Raw genomic sequence first — 16,510 nt, 5'->3', positions numbered from 1 at the left:
CTAAACATTGTGGACATGAAACATGCTCAAAAATATGTCGGATGTTCGTTCGTTTGGCCGTACGATCGTGATGTTTGCTTAATTACGACGGAATGCGCATAAGCGCGAAAGACGATCCAAATTGCACGACGAATGGAATTTTCTCATGCCATACACTAAGGCATAATATAAGGATGCTTACATAAATTTTTGGATGTCCAGATGTATTCTGAACGTAAGTTATGCGCGAAAGTGCAAACTTGTGCACTTTTTGACACTTTTAGTCCCTGAATGATCCAAAAGTTTGTTTTAGCATACCAAACCCCTCAAAGCCTATTTCTAAGCTATGTAAAGGATATTTATGGTATGTTTAACTTATGGACATGTTCCGGGATGTTCGTTACAGTTCAAATTGGCATACTTTCGCAGTTTGTCAAGTTTAGTCCCTGTAAGCGAATTAACTTGTTTTTGCCATACCAAAGCCTTCAAAACTTATTTCTAAGTTATGTAAAGGTTATTTAAGGTATGTTGAGTATATGTTGATGTTCCGGAGTATTTGTCGCATTAAACTGAGTACGTTTAAGCACCAGTTAGCGTATAACTCTCCAGAAAGCAATGTAGAGTTTGAAATTGAACAAAAGTCAAAACATGAAAAATGTAAAACACAACCAAACAAACATTGGGATAAAATAACATTGTTTTATTGATAACTGGACTGTTCACAAAGATTACAAGCACAAACGATACAGTCTCCCCTACTTGTGGAAATTTCGTCCCGAAATTTATTTAGAGGAAACTCGTGGAAAAAGATGTGGATATTTTGCCTTCATTTGATCTTCACATTCCCAAGTAAACTCGGGTCCACGCTTAGATTCCCAACGAACCTTGACCAAAGGAATGCACTTGCGTTTAAGCCACTTGACTTCACGTTCCATGATTTCTACCGGTTTCTCAACAAATTTCAGTGTTTTATCAACACGAATTTCGTCAAGCGGTATGTGGAGGTTCTCATCAGCTAAACACCTCTTGAGATTGGACACGTGAAAGGTTGGATGAACATTTCCAAGTTCAGGAGGTAACTCAAGTCTGTAGGCTACCTTACCGATTCTTTCAATGATCTTGAATGGTCCAACGTATCTAGGTGCAAGTTTTCCTTTCTTTCCAAATCTGATCACACCTTTCCAAGGTGAGACCTTAAGTAATACACGATCACCGACTTGAAAATCCAAGGGCTTGTGTTTTAGGTCCGCGTAACTCTTTTGACGGCTTCTAGCTGTCTGAAGGTTATCACGAACTTTCTTTACCTTATCTGTTGTCTCTAAAATGAGGGCAGGTCCAGTAAGTTGAGCCTCGCCAATCTCATTCCAGCAGACTGGTGAACGACATTTTCGACCATAGAGAGCCTCGAAAGGAGCCATGTTGATGCTGGAGTGATAGCTGTTGTTGTAGGAGAATTCAATCAACGGAAGATGGGAATCCCAACTACCACCAAAATCGATCACACAAGCTCTAAGCATATCCTCTAGTGTCTGGATTGTTCTTTCAGATTGACCATCCATTTGTGGATGATAGGCTGTGCTCAGATTAAGTTGAGACCCCATAGCAGATTGCATGGTTCTCCAAAAATGAGAAGTGAAACGAGCATCTCTGTCAGAAATGATGTTCAAAGGAACACCATGTCGAGCTACAATTTCATCTACATATATTTGAGCAAGTTTGTCAGCCGAAAAATCCTCACGGATTGGCAAGAAATGCGCTGACTTGGTAAGACGATCAACAACTACCCAAATGGCATCGTGACCTTTCTTTGTGCGCGGGAGTTTGGTAATGAGATCCATAGTAATGTTTTCCCATTTCCAAACTGGGATCTCCGGTTGCTCCAATAAACCGGCAGGACGCTGATGTTCAGCCTTAACCTTAAGACAAGTAAGGCATTTGGATACGTATAAGGCAATGTCTTTCTTCATACCAGGCCACCAATACTGAATACGAAGATCCTTATACATCTTATCTGAGCCAGGATGAATAGAATAACGAGACTTATGGGCTTCATCCATAAGCAAGGTACGAAGATTATCTTGGCTCGGGACCCACAAACGGTCCATGAAGTAATACGATCCATTGTCCTTCAGTTCTAGAGCAGGAGTTATGTGGTAAGGAAATTCCTTATCCATCAAACCTTGTGAAACACAAGCTTGTTGAGCCTGAGAAATACGAGCTTGGATATCGGATTGAGCTTGAATAACAGATTGGATACGTACACAATGAAGCTTAGTACGTTCCTTGCGACTCAAAGCATCGGCCACGACATTCGCCTTACCAGGATGGTAGCGAATCTCGCAGTCATAGTCGTTTAGAAGTTCAACCCAACGTCATTGTCTCATGTTGAGTTCTTTCTGATTGAAGATATGCTGGAGACTTTTGTGGTCTGTGAAAACCACACATTTTGTACCGTACAAATAGTGTCTCTAGATTTTGAGAGCGAAGACAACTGTGCCCAACTCCAGATCATGAGTGGTGTAGTTCTTCTCATGAATCTTCAACTGCCTCGATGCGTATGCTATGACTTTGTTTCTTTGCATCAGGACGCAGCCAAGACCTAATTTAGATGCGTCGCAATAAACGACGAAATCATCATTGCCCTCAGGCAATGTTAGGACAGGCGCGTCGCAAAGCTTTTGTTTCAAAGTCAGAAACGCTTCCTCTTGTTTGATTCCCCAATCAAATGGCTTGTTCTTCTGAGTTAGAGCAGTTAGAGGAACTGCAACTTGAGAAGTTCTCAATGAAGCGGCGATAATAACCCGCTAGACCAAGAAAAGAACGAACTTCAGTAGGAGTAGTAGGCGTATCCCAATCCTTAATCGCACTGATCTTGGAGGGATCCACATGAATACCTTGTTCGTTGACAATATGTCCTAAGAATTGAACCTCTTTAAGCCAGAATTCACACTTGGAGAATTTGGCGAAAAGTTGCTCTTTCTTTAGGAGTTCCAAAGTAAGACGAAGATGTTGTTCATGATCAGCTCGCGTCTTAGAATATATCAAAATGTCATCAATGAAAACGATGATGAACTTATCCAAATAAGGTTTGCAGACCTTATTCATCAAGTCCATGAAAGTAGCAGGAGCATTAGTCAAACCGAATGGCATGACTGTGAACTCATAATGTCCATAACGAGTACGGAACGCTGTCTTGGGTATATCTTCCTCATGCACTCGAAGTTGATGATATCCAGATCGCAGATCAATCTTCGAAAAGTAAGAGGCGCCTTGCAATTGATCAAAGAGATCATCAATGCGAGGTAGGGGATATCGATTCTTTATGGTAAGCTTGTTAAGCTCACGATAATCGATACACATCCTAAAAGATCCATCCTTCTTCTTTACAAAGAGAACGGGAGCACCCCAAGGTGAAAAGCTAGGACGGATAAAACCTTTGTCAGAGAGCTCCTGAAGCTGCTTAGATAACTCTTGCATCTTAGACGGTGCAAGACGGTATGGAGCTCTGGCTATGGGATTTGCACCAGGTACGAGATCAATACGGAACTCGACTTGGCGTGCTGGAGGTAGACCAGGTAACTCTTCAGGGAAAACTTCAGAATAATCCCGAACGACAGGAATATCTGAAATAGTCTTACCCTTGCCTTTATCTGCTGTAACATGTGCTAAGAAAGCCACATATTTATTCCGTAGATACTTCCGTGCTTTAAAACAAGACATGAGTTTGAGACCACCGGCAGGCTTCTCACCATGAACCTGTAGGATCTCGCCTGTCGACAGCGGTACACGAACAATCTTCTAAGAACAAACTATCTCTGCGCGATGCTTGTATAACCAATCCATTCCCACTATAACGTCGAAGCTTCCAAGTTGCATTGGCGTGAGGTCAATAGGAAAAATATGGTCGTTAAGGTTCAACTGGCAGTTGCGTAGAACAGAATTAAGAACAACGGGTTCACCACTGGCAACCTCTACTGTCAAAGGTTTACTTAGTTTTGTTCTAAACACGCGAAGCATTGTCTCAAAAGACAATGACACAAAACTCTTGTCGGCACCCGAATCAAAAAGAACAGATGCTGGCTGATTATTAATAAAGAACGTACCGTTCACCACTTCGTTGTCTGCTTGTGCCTCTTGAGCATTCATGTTGAAGACTCGCCCTCGAGCCTGAGCCTGATTCTGGTTTGCATTCTGGTTCTGGTTGGCTAGTCTTGGACACCGATTTCTGTAGTGGGTCAGATCCCCACAGTTATAACAAGCACCTGGTGGGTAGTTTGGTCGTGCAGCCTGACCCTGTTGCTAAGCAACTTGTTGAGCAGGGTTCTGAATTGCGCGATTTTGAGCAAACCGACAAACATCGGCAAGATGACCTGACTTCCCACAAGTGGTACAGAAACGGCACTAATATTGTGGCTGATGGTGACTTTTGCATCGATTGCACAAAGGTGCACTTCCTGAATAGGGTTTCTTTGCTGGAGGCTGGTTGGGAGCTGTCTGGTTAGCTTGGGCAGTGACAGCATAGTTTTGGGAAGCCTTACGCTTCTTTGCCCTTTTTGATGAACCAGAATCCTTTCCATTCTTGTTTTGACCTTTCTTGCTATCTTCCTTGTCAGCCGACTGTTTCTTGTTCTTGTCACCCTTCCTGTGTAATTTATTCTTTCGAATCTGCGACTCAGTCAATGTCGCTGATAATTCGATTGCCTGACGGAGTGTGGTAGGGTTGCTACCAGTAAGGATGTCTTGTACCGAGTCAGGCAGGCCGTCGATGTATCTTTCGATAGCCTTGTCGAGTGGGGTAACCATAGTCAGGCAAAGCAGACTCAACTCCTCAAACCTATCAGTATAAGCCCTGTGCTCGCCACCATCTTGCTTCAAAACATCAAATTCTTTCTCCAACGCTCGTTGTTCATGACGAGGACAAAACTCCCTCATCATAAGAGCTCTCAGTTCAGCCCATGTCTGAGCTAGAGCAACTTCTGCACCTTGATCTCTCATAACCCCGTTCCACCACGTAAGAGCCCTCTTCTGAAACACACTCGAAGAAAACTCGACCTTGCGATTGTCAGGACACTGCACATGACGGAAAGTGTTCTCGATGCTCTCGAACCACTGAAGAAGCCCAGTTGCTCCCTCAGAACCACTAAACTTGAGTGGCTTAGCCGAGTTAAAATCCTTGTATTTGCATGTACCATTGTTGTTGTTGTTGGCCTGGTTCCATTGAGCAAAGAGATTTGGGAATTGAGCAGCCATCTGCTGCGCAATAATTTCTGCCAGCTCGGCAGTAACTATCTGGTTGTCACGTCGAGGAGGCATTCTAGAAGAGAAAAACATGAAATGAAACGAGTGAGATGATTGGATGAAGAGAATGAGATGAAACAGAATCAACAAAAGCAAAGATGGTGGTTACGCATCGCAAAGCAAACAAGCGACACGAAATGTCTAGTCAAAGTAAGTGGGTCAAAAATAATGTATCGCGAAGACATGTTTGCCTATAAGTGAACACTCACCCCAAGAGTTCCCAGGTAAGAGTGACTGGTCTGATTATGTGGATTTGTACGAACACTCTAGCCTTAGACAGAAAACTCAGGTACAGGCATTCACCCTTCCAGTTCGCACGTGTTCACATTATTAAAGCCCCAAAACCTAGACGAGATTTTTGAGAATCCAAAGGGGTTCAAAACCTTATAACAGAGGGTTCAAAACCTAGTAATCAATCATCCTAGAACAGATGATTAATTTTCAAAGCGGATTCGGAATCGAAATTCTCGTTGTGGTTATCACCTAAGGATAGGTGAAGTGCATGTTTTAAAATCTAAACACAAGATAACTTGTGTTAGGGTCCTAGAACGTTATAGTCTAGGTCAAAGCATTACTAATAACCTAATTCCCTATAACCATTGGCTCTGATACCAACTCTTCTGTCACACCCCGGCCGCGTGTAATGTGCAATCGCGGCGGAAACGCCGGGGAGTGTTGTGGACAGAATTAATTGTTATACAACCATGGAAATTAAAGTTACATTTTATTTATCAAACACGGGTGTTACATTGTCTTAAAAGGAAGTACAGAATTCAAAACATAGTTATACTAGTTCTATCTTCACTTTTAGTCTCTAAGGCACAGGTCCGCCCTAGTATCGTGATCAACATCTTATGGAACAGCTCCTGAAAACACATGTGAAAGTAGGCACGTCAGCATAAAAATGCCTGTGAGATACATAGGTTTTGTGAAAATGGGATTCATGACTTGAGTTTAAAGAAATGTTTAATAACAGTCAGTCATGAACCTTGTAATTTGTCTTGCTTTGTAAACCATTTGAAAAACGATAACATCAGATGATATGTATAGATAAGTGTAAGGTTAAACGAGTAACCAAGTGAAATGAGTTGAATAAGATAAGTTGTTTGTAACAATAATGTCTTGTGAAAAGTATGTTATTTGTGTAAAATGTAATGTGTCTAAACTGAAATGACTTGGATAACGCCACGATATGTAACATTATACAAACACTTATATATAGGAAGTACCAGCGGCGTATCCACCATGTTTGTATCATATTACATACGCTACGTTACTCCAACCATTTACCCAAAACAAACCAGCATGTAAATTGTTCATGTATAAATCAATTGTCAAGTGTTACTGTGTAAACCATGTCGAAATGTTTATGTTCAATGTAAACCACCAAGTATGTATATCAATGTCAAAAATGTTTATGTTCAATGTAAACCACCAAGTATGTATATCAATGTCAAAAATGTTTATGTTCAATGTAAATAATGTAATGTGTACTCAAAATATATCTCGTATGGTAAGTGAGATGTATCAACTTAAACCATATGTAAAATGCACAAAACAAGGTGTTGAAGTAAAACATGGTTTAAATCAACGTTATGTTTTGTGGAACAATGCATGCTCTACTGATATAAACATTTATGCGGTATTGTGAAATATGCATACATCCAAGCCTTGAGACTGCGGCGATAAACCCTTAAACAAATTAAAGGTTTATCTAAGTTATGTATATCGAATTCGGTCATTCCTTCCAATCCTATCAAACCCAGGATTTCAGGAACGGGAGTTGTCAATTCCTATGGTACCACTACCTACTAACGAACGGCGTAGCTAATGTTAATGAATGTATTGTTCCATGTTAAACAAACCAAATGCTGTACCAAGATGAAGGCATGTGATGTAAATAATTGTACTAAGTACGCACACAATGGGCATACATAGCATGATATGTAATGTAAAACAATGTACTAAGTACGCACACAATGGGCATACATAGCATGAAATGTAATGTAAAACAATGTACTAAGTACGCACACAATGGGCATACATAGCATAAAATGTAATGTAAAACAATGTACTAAGTACGCACACAATGGGCATAGATAGTATGAAATGTAATGTAAAACAATGTACTAAGTACGCACACAATGGCATACATAGCATGAAATGTAATGTAAAACAATGTACTAAGTACGCACACAATGGGCATACATAGCATGAAATGTAATGTAAAACGATGTACTATAATGTACTAACGACACTTGCAGAATTTACAGTTCAGGTCCCTGTTGCGTGTTTAAGCCATTTCCGACACTTCTAAGGCACGTAAAGCCAACTTTAAGGCCCTAAAATGATGCCTAAACATTGTGGACATGAAACATGCTTAAAAATATGTCGGATGTTCGTTCATTTGGCCGTACGATCGTGATGTTTGCTTAATTACGACGGAATGCGCATAAGCGCGAAAGACGATCCAAATTGCACGACGAATGGAATTTTCTCATGCCATACAATAAGGCATAATATAAGGATGCTTACATAAATTTTTGGATGTCCGGATGTATTCTGAACGTAAGTTATGCGCGAAAGTGCAAACTTGTGCACTTTTTGACACTTTTAGTCCCTGAATGATCCAAAAGTTTGTTTTAGCATACCAAACCCCTCAAAGCCTATTTCTAAGCTATGTAAAGGATATTTATGGTATGTTTAACTTATGGACATGTTCCGGGATGTTCGTTACAGTTCAAATTGGCATACTTTCGCAGTTTGTCAAGTTTAGTCCCTGTAAGCGAATTAACTTGTTTTTGCCATACCAAAGCCTTCAAAACTTATTTCTAAGTTATGTAAAGGTTATTTAAGGTATGTTGAGTATATGTTGATGTTCCGGAGTATTTGTCGCATTAAACTGAGTACGTTTAAGCACCAGTTAGCGTATAACTCTCCAGAAAGCAATGTAGAGTTTGAAATTGAACAAAAGTCAAAACATGAAAAATGTAAAACACAACCAAACAAACATTGGGATAAAATAACATTGTTTTATTGATAACTGGACTGTTCACAAAGATTACAAGCACAAATGTTACACTGTCTTTTTATAAAATTTGCTTGTTCTTACACTAAGCAAAGCCAATTGGTGCAAAATGTCCATTTCTTCAAGATCAGTTGGATCAAAGTGCTGTAAGTCATTGAGTTCAAAGCTCAGGTTATCTGACATCTAGTTTTCACAATTAGCTGTAAAAGCATAATTTGCAGAGTGAGAATCAGAGTTGTTAAAGTTTCCACTAGCAGTTATGTCAATGTAATGATCATAACTCTGATCCTTACTACTGCTACTAGATTCTTCCTGACCAAAAAGAGCTGTGCTGCCAAATGAGTAGTCATCAGCAACTTTTCCAGACTCTTGCAACTAATTCTTTTTCTGGTTTAACTCCCTTTCATAGGTCAAGAGTCTACCATGAAGTTGGGTCAGTGTCAGATCTTTGAACTCAGCAGAGTTTCTAGTTACAAAGGCAATTGTATCCCATTTTTCAGGTAGTGATCTAAGGAACCTGCTATTTTGTGTAGAATTAGCAAATACAACCTTAACAAGCCTTAGCTCACTAATGAGACAATTGAATCGCTCAAACTGTTGAGTCAATGATTCACCCTTAATATGATAAAAGGTTTCATACTGCTGATTTTGAATTTCCCGGTTATTTTCAATTACTTCTTCAGTTCCCCCAAATTGTTCCTTAAGTGCATCCCATAATTCCTTGGCACCGTTACAGTGTAACAGCCCATCATAAATTTCATTGGGTAATGCAGATGTAATGATGCTAAATGCTTTGGCATCGAGTTCGAACTTTTGAAAATCAGTTTCAGTATAGTTTTCAGGTTTTTTAGATCCGAACTTCTTTGTATCCTCAGCACTTGGCACCATGGGAACATGTGGTCCAAAAACAACAGATCTCCAACATCCGGTATTCTGTTGAGCAAGGATGTGACCCATCCTTCTCTCCCAGATGTTGTATTCATTACGTTTAAGCATGGGTGGTTTGAAAAGTGAACCGATGTTATTCTTATCATCTTGTGATTGTGACGTCATCCTGGTTGTTTTACAGGCACTGATTAATCAACTTTTATGGTGATTAAACCTTGCTCTGTTTTTCAACAAAACGAACAACTAGGGGTGCAAACGAGCCGAGCCGAGCCCGAGCTCGACCAGGCTCGAGCTCGATTAACTTATGAGAGCTCGGGCTCGAGTTCGGCTCGATTCGAGCTTTGTTTTCATAGCTCGAGCTCGGCTCGTTTATATTTTCTCTAGCTCGAGCTCGGCTCGGGCTCGGCTCGTTTATTATCTATTAATTAGTATATTAAATAAAAATAATATAAATAATAGACTTTTTAGGTTCGAGGTCGGCTTGTAAACAAGTTTAAATAAGCTCGGCTCGACTTGGCTCGTTTACACTAAGGCTCGATAAGGCTCGACGAGCCTAACGAGCTTCACATGCGAGGCTCGAGCTCGGGCTCGATAAACAAACGAGCTTTGTTTTGAGGCTCAAGCTCGGCTTGGGCTCGATAAGGCTCGGCTCGTTTGCACCCCTACGAACAACTATCAGTATTAACGATTGTGAGCTGAACTATTTATGTCAAAATGATTGTTAAATCAAATTTGACTGTCCGAGCTCTGATACCAATTGTTAGGATCTGATTTTGGATTGATTGTGTTTTATGTTTGATTTAAGACAAAAGATGAACAAGTAATGCAGCGGAATATAAAAGGAAATAAACTTTGCACACAATCAAACAGGAGAATTGCTTTTAACACACATTTTCACATAGAACGAAATGATTGAATTGATTTCAACTACGATTACAATGCATGCATGTAACAAACTCCCCCTCAGCCTGAGCTCACTGTGTTTGTTCGTACAGGAAGAAAAGTGATGAAGAGCTAATAGAACAGTACAGGGTACTGTTCTATTTATAGGCACGCCCAAACCACTGAAGCATCTTGGCTGACGTCACCATGAAAGTGACATCTAACCTCCTAACAAACTATAACAACTGATCTAATACAAACACTGCTATGCTATCTACTGTTTACAATACATTACATAAGAAAACTAAACTACTGCTTTATCCTTCCACTGTTGTGACTCTAGCAGTACTTGATAACTCCAGCAATGCTTGACCCATAGCAGTAGATTGATCAACAGGGCTTTAGTCTTCATCAGCCTTTAACTTGGTCAGCAGTTGTAATCAGCAGATGTTGTAAAGGATCAGTGGATGGAGGTCATCAGATGTTGAAACCACTTTCAAGGGGAGAGAATGTAAACATAACTTCTGCTTATTTTGGATCCACTGTTCTGATCCAGTTTTGGCTTTAAATATTTGTTCCTCTGATAGGGTTCAATCCCAACACGTCGTAAATAATGTGTCGTTGAAAGGTCGATTCGATTGGATTCAAATGAAGCCGTGAAAGATGACGATAATCTGAATGATTTAGAGGTAAAGGCATTGTAAAAGAAAGTTTAATCATTGTCAACCTATATTTTGAATATTTGTACCATTTTGAATATATATAAAAATATATAATATTTTTATTATACATATATGAATTCTTGTGAATACAATATGTGATGAATTAAGGTCATGTTTTAATTATTAGACAACATAAAATTAGGTCATGCTTTCATTTTAGACAACATATTATCAATTACTTAGCTTATTTCTATATCAAACCTGAACTAATAATTTTTTCGTAACATAGTAATGAAATTTTTATGTTCTAACACATACTGTCTTTAACATTGTTTTATAAAGATATGTAACTAAACGCAAACAATTTAAATGATATATTATAATCTATTTTTTAGTATTTGATTTCGATCGTCATTAAACCTACCCATGTGTTCACACGGGTCTTACTACTAGTATATTACTAAACGAATTGAAATGAATAGTGATTTAATATTATAATGATATATAGTTTTTAAATACTTTTATTATTTTAATATTATAATAATAGTTATTTTCTTTACTTTTTTACTTTAATCCTTTTTTTTTAATATCAGGGGTTGGGATAAGGTTGGTGTCAACCGGTATCGAACCAGTACTGGTATCGAAAATACCGGTACGGTCCTCTTCGGTATCAGTACATGAAGGTAAAAATCGGCACTAATATAGAAAACGCCAAAAGTTGGTGCCGAATTGATATTGGAAATCTTTTGGTTTGGGAAATTCAGTGCGGCTACCCGGTACCATTTGCCCATCCCTGATCACGGTTACCGTACCAACAACGGCATCGTACAACTTTTTTTGTTGATTTTCTTCAACTTTTAATTTTTTCTTTTTTCGTTTCACGGGTAGGGGTGAGCTCGGTGCCAACCGATACAGAATCGGTACTGATACCGAAAATACCGGTTACGGTACCAGTATATGAAGGTAAAAAATGGTAGTGAACCGGTACCAGGAACGCCAAAAGTCGGTAATGAATTGGTACTTAAGATCTTTCGGTTCGGAAAATTTGGTACCGGTACCCAGAACAATTTGCTCATCTCTGACCACGAGTTTCATACGAACAACCTCGTTACCATACAACTTTTTTGGTTGATTTTCTTTCGGTTATCTTTTAGTGTTTTTTTCTTCATTTTCTTTTTATTCTTGTTAGCAGTTCTGTTCGCAACACGTTCGTAGTGATTTTAAAACACATGTAAACACATACTAAATAACAAAAGAAATTCGCCGCAACGCGGCGAACTTATTTAAACCTAGTTATTATAATTAAAAAGGACTTTATCTTAAAATATAAACTTTCACCTTTTATTTTCTCAAAATATAATAAAAAATAGGGTTATGATATAATAGAAAGTTTTTTTGGCTAGGAAGGCTAGGAAGTAATCTTGACCATCAATTGATTTAATCAAGGGCTAAGATTAAATGGGTGAAATTGAAGAGAAGAAAAGAGGCGCGTGGGTTTGTGTAAGGGCATTGTAATCAATCCAAGACAATAGTTTTCCTCTCCTCCAATTCCCCCCATTTTTTAAACGTTAATAACTTTTTCATACGACATTATTTTTTTTTATAAAATTGCACCAAAAAAAACGAGAGTTTTTGATCTTTAAAACGAGTATACTATTGCTAAATTTTCGATTTTTTTTCGAAAACCCAGTTGCGTAAAATGCAATGGAAGAAAACCCAGTTGCGTAAAACGCAATAGAAAAAAAAACGTAAAAAATGACTTTTTTTCCTAAAATGCAATGCACAAAAAACATAAAGAAATGTCTTATTGGTAAAACGCATTGGCCAGAAACACAAAGAAATGTTTTATTTTTAAAATGCAATAGCCTAAAAACACAAAACAAAATATACTTTCTAAAACGCAACGGACTGGAAAGAAGAAAGAAGAAGATTGGATACAATTGACTAAAATACCCTTCCTCTTTATTTTAAATTTTGCCACTTGTCATAATCCTATTGGTTCTATCCTTCCTAGCCAAAATAAACTTCATATTTGATCATGATCCTAAAAAATATATCATAAAAAATACAGTATAAAAGATCTAGTACAAAAAGGTAATAAAAAATGCAGTATAAAAAGACCAGCACAAAAACGTTATGCAACATAGAATTAAAACACAATTTTTTTGTGTTATTTTTAGTTGTCATTTCTGTAAAGCAATATTGTATTCAAATAAAGATAAACATATGCTACATTTTATGGTTCAATTAATTTATTTTTAATAATGACATTAAAAAGTTATGAACATTTGAAAAATGGTAGGAAGGTTGAAAAAAGTTAACATATGTAATTTTTTTTTTCAAATGTACCCTTACACCCATTTTTCCGTACACTTTAATTTTGACCATTGATTTGAAAAATGAAAGGGAAAAGTCGCATTCTTAGCCTACTTAGACAAAAACTTAACTTTTTATTTTAATCTTACCCCATATTAAACATATAAATAAATATATACTAGAAGGGTGCTCACGTGATGCGGCGGGAAACACAGACACTGTCGGGGTGTGCGTTGTTTGGTTTTTATTCTTAATTGAAACCGAAGTAATCCGTTAGTCTATTTTATTAACCAATCAGTTTTCATTTAATCAATTCGGTTAGACGGATGGTTTTTTGTTTCATTCATTTAATTTCAATTAATAGCCAAAACCAAAAGCTAAAACTTTAGTTTAGAAATACATGAAATTGAAGTATAAAGATGTATAAATACATCAAATGTATGCATACATACATAAAACAGAGGTATAATATATAAAATACATAAACGAAAGGTATAAACTAGACATGTATAAAAATATGAATCGTTCGGTTCAGTTAATTTTGTTTAAACTAGGATATTGATAACCGGTTTTGGTTAATTCTAATTTCTGTTAATCGGTTTTCAATTAATTTAGTTTTTGGTTGATTTTAGTTCGGTTTCAGTTAGCGATTCAGTTATTGCACACCCTTAGACACTGTTAATCACGTAACATATCAATTTTTTAATTAAAAATGTAACGTTCAAAAAAGTTATGATCGTTTAAAAATCGTGGAGATATTTAGTTTTTATAAGATGGTAAAGTGTAACTATTAACTAATGATATTGTTAAAGACTAGGGAACTAAAGGGTAATTAAGATGAAATGATTAAAATGTAAAGACAAGGGAATTGAAGTGTAATTAAGATGAAAATATTAAAATGTAATTAGTATTCAAAAAACCAATTTACCTTCATTTTAGGTTGTATCTTATACATTAAAGTAATTTTTTTTTAACTTTTGTGTACTCTAAAATGTGATTATCTTATGCATTATATATATACATTAAAGCAACAAAAAGTTTTTAACTTTTGGATACTTAAAAATGTCATTATCTTATACATTATATATATAGAATAGATTATGATACAATATGATCTAATATAACATAATATATGACAACATGGTGCATGCAACATAAGATGACATAGAATAACATATCATAACGACATAAATACTATCCTAATTTTAATTTGACACCAATTTTGTTATACGAAAACAGTGAATCATTATTGTTGCTATGATTGTGATGGTTGCTCTAATTATTTTAATTAACTTTGAATTGCTCCTTTTTTATTTAGGTGGTGTGTCCAAATTCTTTTAGTGTAGTTGTTTTGATGGGATGATTTTAGTGTGACCTAATCTTTTAAGTGTAAATAATTAAGTTATAATATATAATTGCATTTTTAGTTTGTGTAGTGTTTTAGGTATCAAATAAATATGTTTAAGTTTATATCGACTCAATAGCACCACTAAAATAGCACCACTAATCATGTTTGTTGTAATGCTTCGTTTTTTGAAACTTTCCTCATTTAGAAAGTTTGTTTGTATTTCTATTTATGGAAACTTGTATTCTCTTGTATTCATCTTTCATTTCCAAGCTTTGTAATCCGAGACTTAGATCATAATAAAACTTGATCATTTTTATACATCGTGCTATACACATTTCATACATACTTGTTATACATTCATTATGATACTCGTTATACGTGCGAACTTGATACTTTTATAAGCAAACTCATACTTGTTATACATGCGAATACAGTTGACACATACATTACACTTATGCATTGTATTTACACGCTTAAAACGCTAAAAAACGGACTAATTATACGCAAAATCGACCAAAACCTAACTTTCCGAGCGACTGGACCTTTCATGCGAAAGGGCTTTCCTTTCATGCGAATGGCCCATTCGCCCGGAGCCCTTTAGTCCCAAAAGCCCATTTGCCCAAAGCCCACTCGTTCCAAGGCCCATCTCAGCCTATAAATACGAACCCTCACCTTCATTTCTCACCTTCCACCCTCCGAATTTCTCTCCCAACTTACTGAAATCGAGCATTTCGAGCAGAACACTTCCAGAACCTTTTAAGTGAGTTCTAAGCTCACTAACATCATCCTTTCTATGATTTCCCTTCTACTTTTCTACTATCTTCTTCATCTTTCAGCTTATCTATCCTCTTGGGAGCATTCACAAACTTGCCATGGCAGTCTGAACAATGAAGCTCACCATTTTTGGAGATTCAAGCTAGGATTGAAGTCCTTTTTACTTCAAAACTTTTATAAACAACAATCTGATATTGGCAGGATCATGAACCCACCGAGCTCACAAGCTAAGTCTATAGCTGTGGGATAGTGTTGAGGTTGATTCCAGCCAATAAGATGAACTGTTCAAACAAAACCGAACTGTTGCGTCTCCAAAACAGGACCATTCGCATGAAAGGTTAGACCTTTCTGCAAAGGGTCTTCCCATTCACGCGAAGGGTACTTCCCTTTCGTGCGAAATGCCTGTTTTCCTTTCGTTCCGGCATTTTTCTAAGTGTTGAATGTAACTCAGATCCCCATTCTCAATATGGACAATTCTGTGCTAACAGAGTGTGAACTGTGGAGCCTTGGCTTCCAATCTAGTTCCACCGCCTCACTTAAAAACTTGCAAACGAACTCCCAAACGATCTCCTAGACCTAGATTGAGTTAACCCCGTCCAGCCTCCAACACTTTGTTCATACCTTCCATGTTGAGACGCCACACCCGGGTTGTCCTCGGTCGGCCGTTTGGTATTTTACATTCTGTTATTTTACATTCTGCCATTTTACATTCTGTTTTTACTTTATGTTATTCATGACCAACCTATTTGTTAACTTAGTTAATGAACTTGTGCTTTTGGTGAACTTATAATGAGGTTATTACCTCCATACATGACTTCTGTGATCTATATGACTATAGGACTGTTACTATACTATATAATATAACTAAATAACCCAACTGAACTCACAACACTGTTTAATAGTTAAAACGTTCGAAACGAAGTTCTGTCCACAGAAACAGACGCCATTCGCGTGAAGGGGACTCCCACTCGCACGAAGGGTACTTGTCCATTCGTTCGACCTGTCCATTCACCCGAACAGAGTTGTGATGCTCAGTTTCCGTTTATTTCGTTTCCATGTTCCTCGTTACTGATTCTGACTGGCAAATCAGGACCCATGAAATCACAGTAACTCAGTGTTGTAACAAGTGCCAGGACGAAATATAATTTCTGTGTTATCATACTTTTATACTTATATACTTATCTACTTTACATTCCAAATCTGAATCCTTCCTTCAAACTCCAACGACTCACACCTTCGTTCACCCCATGTAGGGTAACCTCGGTGTTCCAGCACTCTCGCCAATTACACAACAACTCGCGGGTTTATTAATCGAAGATTTGCAAAACTGTGAGT

This window comes from Helianthus annuus, chromosome 16, assembly GCF_002127325.2.
Source record: "Helianthus annuus cultivar XRQ/B chromosome 16, HanXRQr2.0-SUNRISE, whole genome shotgun sequence".
NCBI lineage: Eukaryota > Viridiplantae > Streptophyta > Magnoliopsida > Asterales > Asteraceae > Helianthus > Helianthus annuus.
This window is presented reverse-complemented; position numbering follows the sequence as displayed.